We start from the raw sequence: 8,516 nt of genomic DNA, 5'->3' as shown, positions 1-8,516 counted from the left end.
CTCATGGCAGTCAGCTTGGTAGGACATGCCAATTTCCAGCTAAAGGCATGAATAACCCTGTATTTGTTTTTCATGGCACTCTCATTTTCTAATTGTATTTGTCATTGAACCCAAACACTCTTATAGGTATGTCCATCCGTAGCAATATATAGTGATTATGATTCATAAAATAAGGAAATCACTCACAAAATAAAGCTTCATAAAATAAAGGGAACATAAAATCAGAAAATTATAGTATTGTTATTTTTAACTATTTAAAAAATTGGTTCTGCTTCTTTGCTAGGCATTGTGCTAAGTGTTTTATGCACATCAACTCTAATCCACATGAGAACTCTGCATGACAGAAATTGCTATTCCTGTTTACTAGATCATGACATGGAGGTTCAGGAGGTAGCTTGCCAAAATTTAGCTCTATACCTCATGTTCATAGCATCATGCTATGTAGCCTCTCTACTAATGGTAGTGATCACCCAGCTTTAAGAAGCTTTAAGAAGCTGGGTGATCACTACCATTAGTAGAGAGGCTACATAGCATGTACATAGCATTTATATGAACATCAGTATTTATCAGTATGTGGTTCAACCAGATTTTCAGGGACTCAACAGAGTTGGTGTTTTGGTTACTGTTGTGTGTAACAAACTATCCCCACAACTTTGTGGTATAAAAGAGCCATTTTATTATGCTCACAGATTCTGTGGGTTAGAAATCTAGCCAGGGAAATGAAGATGGCTTATCTCTAGAGCCTCAGCTGGGAAGACTCTATGGCTAAAGGGGTTTTCACTCACATGTCTGGTGGTTGATTCTGGTTATTGGTTAGAAATTCAGTTGGGACTGTTAGCTAGAACACTAAAATCCACACTGTCTATAGTGCATGGGTTTTCTCAGAATGTGGCAGCCTCAGAGTAGTTGGTGATCTTATATGAAAGTTCAGGGCTCCAGGAGTGAGCATCTATATTAGTCCATTTTCACACTGCTGGTAATCACATACCCAAGACTGGGTAATTTATAATAAAAGAGATTTAATTGACTCACAGTTCTCTCCATGGCTGGGGAGGGCTCACAATCATGACAGAAGGCAAGAAGGAACAAGTCACAACTTAGGTGGTAGCAGGGAAGACAGAGAGCGTGTGCAGGGAAACTCCCCTTTTTAAAACCATCAGATCTTGTGAGACTTATTCACTATCACAAGAACAGCACAGGAAAGACCCGCCCTCATGATTCAATTACCTCCCACTGGGTCCCTTCCATGACATGTGGGAATTGTGGGAGCTACAATTGAAGATGAGATTTGGGTGGGGACACAGCCAAACCATATCATTGTGCTCTGACCCTCCCAAATCTCATGTCCTTACATTTCAAACTCAATCATGCCTTCCCAACAGTCTCCCAAAGTCTTAACTCATTTCAGCATTAACTCAAAAAAAAGTCCACAGTCCAAAGTCTCATCTGAGACAAGGGAAATCCCTTCCACCTATGAGCCTGTAAAGTCAAAAACAAGTTAGTTACTTCCTAGATACAATGGGGGTACAGGCATTGGGTAAACACAGCCATTCCAAATGGGAGAAACTGGCCAAAACAAAGGGGCTAAAGGTCCCATGCAAGTCCAAAATCTAGCAGGGCAGTCCAACCTTAAAGCTCCAAAATAATCTCCTTTGACTCCATGTCTTGCATTCAGGTTACACTGATGCAAGAGGTGGGTTTCCGTGGCCTGGGGCAGCTTTGCCCCTGTGGCTTTGCAGGATACAGCCCCCTCCTGGCTGCTTTCATGGGCTGAGTGTCTGCTTTTCCAGGTGCACAGTGCAAGCTGTCATTGGATCTACCATTCTGGGGAATGGAGGATGGTGGCCCTCTTCTCAAAGCTCCACTAGGCAGTGCCCCAATGGGGACTCTGTGTGGGGGCTCACACCCCACATTTCCCTTCTGCATTGCCCTAGCAGTGGTTCTCCATGAGGGCCCCACTCCTGCAGCAAAGTTTTGCCTGGGCATCCAGGCATTTCTGTACATTTTCTGAAATCTAGGTGGAGGTTCCTAAACCTTAATTCTTGACTTCTGTGCACCCACAGGTCCAACACCACAAGGAAGCTGCCAAGGCTTGGGGCTTGCACCCACTGAAGCCACAGGTCGAACTGTACCTTGGCCCATTTTAGCTACAACTGGAGTGGCTTGATGCAGGGTATCAAGTCCCTAGGCTGCACAGAGCAGGGGGGCCCTGGGCCCCACCCATGAAAGCATTTTTTTCCTCCTAGGCCTCTGGGCCTGTAATGGGAGGGGCTGCTGCAAAGGTCTCTGATATGCCCTGGAGACATCTCCCCCATTGTCTTGGTGATTAACATTTGGCTCCTTGTTACTTATGCAGATTTCTGCAGCTGGCTTGAATTTCCCCTCAGAAAATGGGTTTTTCTTTTCTATCACATTATCAGGCTGCACATTTTCTGAATTTTTTTGCTGTTCCCCTTTTAAAACTGAATGCTTTTAACAGCACCCAAATCACATCTTGAATACTTTGCTAATTAGAAATTTCTTCTGCCAGATGCCCTAAATCATCTCCCTCAAGTTCAAAGTTCCACAAATCTCTAGGGCAGGGGCAAAATGCTGCCAGTCTCTTTGCTAAAACGTAACAAGAGTCACCTTTACTTCAGTTCCTAACAAGTTCCTCATCTCCATCTGAGACCACCTCAGCCTGGATTTCATTGTCCATATCATTATCAGCATTTTGGTCAAAAGCATTCAACAAGTCTCAGTAAGTTCCAAACTTTCCCATATCTTCCTGTCCTCTGAGCCCTCCAAACTGTTCCAACCTCTGCCTGTTACCCAGTTCCAAAGTCACTTCCACATTTTTGGGTATCTTTACAGCACTGCCCCACTCTACTGGTACCAATTTACTATATGCGTCTGTTTTCATACAGCCAAACCACATCAGCATCCCAAGAAAATTAGGCACAAACCTTTACTGAACTAGCTTTGGAAATTATGCTGTGTCACTTCGGATGTATTCTGTTGGCTATGACCAAGTTACTAAGATTGACACAGAGTCATGTAAGGGACATAGACCTTCACCTCTCAACGGGAGAAGTATCAAAAAGTTTGCAGATATGTTTTATAACACCATTACAGAGAGTATCAACTGTATTATATATTTTCACTTCTTGGTGCAGGGTTCTTATCTAGTTCCCTTTTTTTGGATCCACTTTCTGTCCAGCTGCTTCCTGATGACCTATTTGATTCCCAGGAAAATAAGAAGCAAGGAGAAGCTCCAGGCAAATGCACCTCTATTACCAGCTGGAGCTTCTGCCACTAATTTCTAGCTGGTCTTCTGCCTTGATAAGTTGGCCAGAGAAGAATAGAGGCATCGGCAGACCCTTTTCAACCTTTTCTCTGGAGGACAGAGGGAGCCAGACTATGCCTTTTGTTTCCCATAGATCATTTCTCTTGGCTCTTCAGGACCAAGTGCAGGCTGAAAAAATTCATATGTATTGCTTCACTCATAGGAGTTCATGCACCTGGTATCCAATCCTTTGTAAATTAAAAGATTTGTTGATAGGAAGCGTCTGCTGGTGGAGACTGAAATCACGGATTAAAGAATTGTTGGTAAATATAGAATTAGAGGAGAATTAGCCATTTCCATGTGCTTAGAATATAAGATGAATGAAAGGCTTTTTTTTTTTTTCTTTAAAGGAGGAAATGTTTAGTTGAGTAAAGACATAGAAACTAATTAAATTGGCAAGGAGGTGATTAGGCACCAGAATTAAATTGATGATTTGGTGTCTCCTTTCCCTTGAGCCCACTCCTTAAGAGATCATACCATTATGACATAAAGTCAAGCTGAAACATTCATGCCAGATCTCTCTAAAAGGGATACATTCAGTTTCAGAGAGGTACTCTTAACTGACCAGCATTGGCTTGGAATAGAGAGCTGAGGAGCAATGATAATTAGGAATTCTCAGGAACTGTATGTACTCGTTCACTTCATGTTTGAAATGTTTCTACATAAAGCTATTCTTGCTATTACAATATAACTTTGTGAAAAGAATGCTTGTCTACTAGCCTTAGGAGAGGTAGGAAAGGAATTATGCCATCTAGCAGTATTCCATGAGTTAATGGAAATTTGAATTGGTAGATGTGCTATGTGGCCAGGTTCTTTACCAGGATTTAAATATTTTCTAAAGCTTCATAATTATCAAGGTATTTTCTGCTATGGATGAACTGAAATACTACCTTTCCAAATATCTCCTGCAACAGGAGAGCAGTCAGTTGACTCAGTTGTAGCCGATGAGGTATAAATTTTAATATATATATATCTCTTTTAATTTCAGAATCTCCTTAAAGGGAGGCAGTGCATTCTTCATGGCTAGAGCTTCAGCAGCTATCTAGAACCATATGGTGGAAGCCACTTACTGAGAACTGTGAAACAAGAGCCTGGGTCCCTGACATATGAAGCCACCATACCTACCTTAAAGTGTCTTTCACTTGAGGGAAAAATACGTCTTTCTTAGGTAAGCCACTGTTCATTGTTTCTGCTGTGTTATCAAAACTAATTGATATACTTAATTAATCCTAAATGATACAATGCCTTTGAAGATAATCTTAGCAGCTTTGGCCCCACCAGGAAAAGATGACATACTCAAAACCATAATGAAGTCATTATATACAGAGATGTGGGCAGGGTTAAAGGAACCAATTTGGGAGTAGTAGCTGCAAGAAACTATTTCAGCACCTAGGTCTGAAGAGGTATAAGGAGGGAGCTGTTGATTTAACATGGTGAGAGCTGTATCCTTGAGAGAGAGGCTAGCCTACAGAGGTCAGAAGAGCAGCCACACCGGCCCAGCACGGTGGCTCATGCCTATAATCCCAGCACTTTGGGAGGCTGAGGCAGGCAGATCATTTGAGGTCAGAAGATTGAGACCAGCCTGGCCAATTTGGTGAAACCCCATCTCTACTAAAAATACAAATATTAGCTGGGCATGGTGGTGCACACCTGTAGTCCCAGCTACTCCAGGAGACTGAAGCAGGAGAATCACTTGAACCCAGGAGGCAGAGGTCACAGTGAGCTGAGATTGTGCCACTGCACTCCAGCCTGGGGAACAGAATGAGACTCCATCTCAAAGAAAAAAAAAAAAGGCAGCCACACTGACACATGGCCTCCAGGGGTAGAGATACCCAATTCTTTCTCCTTCCTTTTAATTTCCTGACGGTCCCTCCCATTGGCCAAATGCAACCAGAAGCCAGAGGGCAAGGGAAACTGCGTGATGCAGTCTGTGAAAGTCAGCCTCTTGGAGCACTGCAGGGAAAGAGGAGTCCAGAATGATTGTGAAGGGATGATGGAGAGTACTAGCATACATGCAATTTATCCTAATTACAAATTGACTTTTTAGTTCTTTTTTTTTAAAATTTTTATTTGGAGACAGAGTTTCACTCTTGTTGCCCAGGCTGGAGTGCAATGGCATGATCTTGGCTCACTGCAACCTCCACCTCCTGGGTTGAAACGATCCTCCTGCCTCAGCCTCCCAAGTAGCTGGGATTAGAGGCTAATTTTTGTATTTTTAGTAGAGACAGGTTTTCACCATGTTGACCAGGCTGGTCTTGAGCTCCTGACCTCAGGTGATCTGCCTGCCTTGGCCTCCCAAAGCACTAGGATTACAGGCGTGAGCCACCACACCCAGCCGACATTTTAGTTTTTAAGTGTCTTGAAGAAGAGACTGATATAATCTTAATTTGCATGAAATCATATAATTTGAAAGTTTATTGCTGCTGTTCATTTATTGTTTACTAGTTTACTTGTGAAAGGTACATACCCTATGGCTCAGCAATTCCACTTTTAGGAATCTATGCAGCCACTAAAAAGAATGAGGCATATAGCTATACTGCTTTGGAAAGTTATCCAGTGTATATAACCAGGGAAAAAAGTTAACTGCGGACCAATATGTTTCTCATGGTCCTCAGTATGTTGTTATGGTCTGAAAAACAAGCCCATGTGTAAATATCTCTATACAGATGTATTTGTTTAGGCAGAGGGCAAAGTTGAGAAGAACTGTTCAGAATGGTCACCTGGTCAGGAGAAAAAAAAGCAGCAGCAGAATAGGGGGGGCAGACTTTCTTTACATTCCACAGTTTGTTGCCTATGGATGACTTTCCTTTCCTTTTATGTTTTTTAGTATTTTCCAATAAAAAAACCCAATCACAAAAATATGGAAGATCTCACTTAAGAAAAAGCTTAATTCAGGATATAATTTTCATTTTGTGTATCCTTTTATCAGACTGTTTCCTCTATATAAGGTTAACAAATCTGCAGATTTACTAAATTATATGTTGCCATTTGGTAGCTTGGATACTTACATTATATAATTTACAGAAAAAATATAAATATTGAGAAATTTTTTAAGTACTTAGCAGAAAGATAATTACTTTAGTAAAATGTTGGTCAATCATATTTAATTTACAAATTCCATATTAAAACTGGAATCCAATATTTAAATCCCAATTGAAGACATTTAAACATTAGATTTAAAAAAAATTCCCAAAGTAAAAATACATTTCAAATCTATGTTACCTTTGTTAGTAAAAGGACAGAAATTTTTGCCACAGATCGTGGTAATTCCAAAATAGTTTTTTCAAAAAGTAAGAGAAGCAGCATATATTTTTATAATCCTTACTTTCAAAGATTTCCAAGTTCTGTGTAAATATCTTTCCAAGGAAGTAAGAAATTAATTGAACAATTCTCTGGATAATTATATTGCAGTTATTATAGTAAGGTAAAAATACTTAAAAATTGGAACTTCAAGTTAAAGACCTCCAAAAGAAACAGAGTCTCTGGCATTCTCTAGGCTGTGGTGAACCATAACCTGTTATCAATCACTTGTCAACTTCTCATATTGTTAATTATAAATAAGATACATTAAAATTCCAAGCACATTGCTGAAAATGGGTCAAATGACCTTTGAAACACAAGTATGATTATGGGATAACAAGTATTAATGTGAAAATAAAATTTTTTTTAAAGGTTCAAGTGTTTTTGATGGAGCAGCTATTAAGTAATACAGGGCTTGAGCTACTACTTATGCTCTATGATAGGCATATACAAATTTTTGTTTTTTGGCCAGGTGTGGCTCACGCCTGTAATCCCAGCACTTTGGGAGGCCGAGGTGGGCAGATCACGAGCTCAGGAGATCGAGACCATCCTGGCTAACACGGTGAAACCCCGTCTCTATTAAAAATACACACACAAAAAAGAATTAGCCGAGCGTGGTGGCAGGCGCCTGTATTCCCAGCTACTTGGGAGGCTGAGGCAGGAGAATGGTGTCAACCCAGGAGGTGGAGCTTGCAGTGAGCCAAGATCAGGCCACTGCACTCCAGCCTGGGCGACAGAGCGAGACTCCATCTCAAAAAAAAAAACAAAACAAAAATTTGTTTTTTAAAAAAACATTTCAAGTATGAAATGTATATATATCAGACATAATTTTGGATGATCTTCCGTTTTCACCTCATGTAATTAGATTGCAGATGATTCAAGTTTACAGCATTTTGAGAAAAAGCATTTTTTTCAAATTGCTAATAAATCAGTCATCTGCCTTATCGTCTCCAGATCAATTAGACTTACTATAGCAGAAAAAGCGAAGAGAAAAGCTATAATATGGCTACATAAACAATCTAGTTATAGAATGTTTAAAAAATCTACCCAATCTTTAATATAGTCATTCAATCCATTGTGCTATTTTAAAAAAGATTTTTCAATTACTTATGATTTTCAATTCAAGTTTATAACACAATTTTCATAGAACATTTACAGAATCACAGACTGCAGCTATGGATTTTACTCAAGACATGGGATTTTAGCAGTTCATTTTCATTTATTTATTGTTTAGAGAGAGGGTCTCGCTCTGTCACCCAGGCTGGAGGGCAGTGGCATAATCACAGCTCACTGCAGCCTTGAACTCCTAGGCAGAAACAATCCTCCTGCCTCAGCCTCCAAAGTAGGTGGTACTACAGCCATGCACCATTGCACCTTGTTAATTTTCTTTTTATTTTTTGGAGATGAGGTCTCTCTGAGAGGTGAAGCCAGCTGCACTTCTTGGGTCGAGTGGGGACTTGGAGAACTTTTCTGTGTCTAGCTAGAGGATTGTAAACGCACCAATCAGTGTTCTGTGTCTAGCTAAAAGATCATAAATGCACCAATCAGCACTCTGTAAAAATGCACCAATCAGTGCTCTGTGTCTAGCTAAAGGATTGTAAATGCACCAATCAGCACTCTGTAAAATGGATCAACCAGCGCTGTGTAAAATGGACCAATCAGCAGGATGTGGGTGGGGCCAAATAAGGGAATAAAAGCTGGCCACCCAAGCCAGCAGCGGCAACCCTCTTGGGTCCCCTTCCATGCTGTGGAAGCTTTGTTCTTTCGCTCTTCACAATAAATCTTGCTGCTGCTCATTCTTTGGGTCCACACTACCTTTAAGAGCTGTAACACTTGCTGTGAAGGTCTGTGGTTTCACTCCTGAAGTCAGCGAGACCATGAACCCACCAGA

This window comes from Pongo pygmaeus, chromosome 2 (genome assembly GCF_028885625.2).
Source record: "Pongo pygmaeus isolate AG05252 chromosome 2, NHGRI_mPonPyg2-v2.0_pri, whole genome shotgun sequence".
NCBI lineage: Eukaryota > Metazoa > Chordata > Mammalia > Primates > Hominidae > Pongo > Pongo pygmaeus.
The sequence above is the reverse complement of the archived record's forward strand: the minus strand, read 5'-3'. Positions refer to the sequence as shown.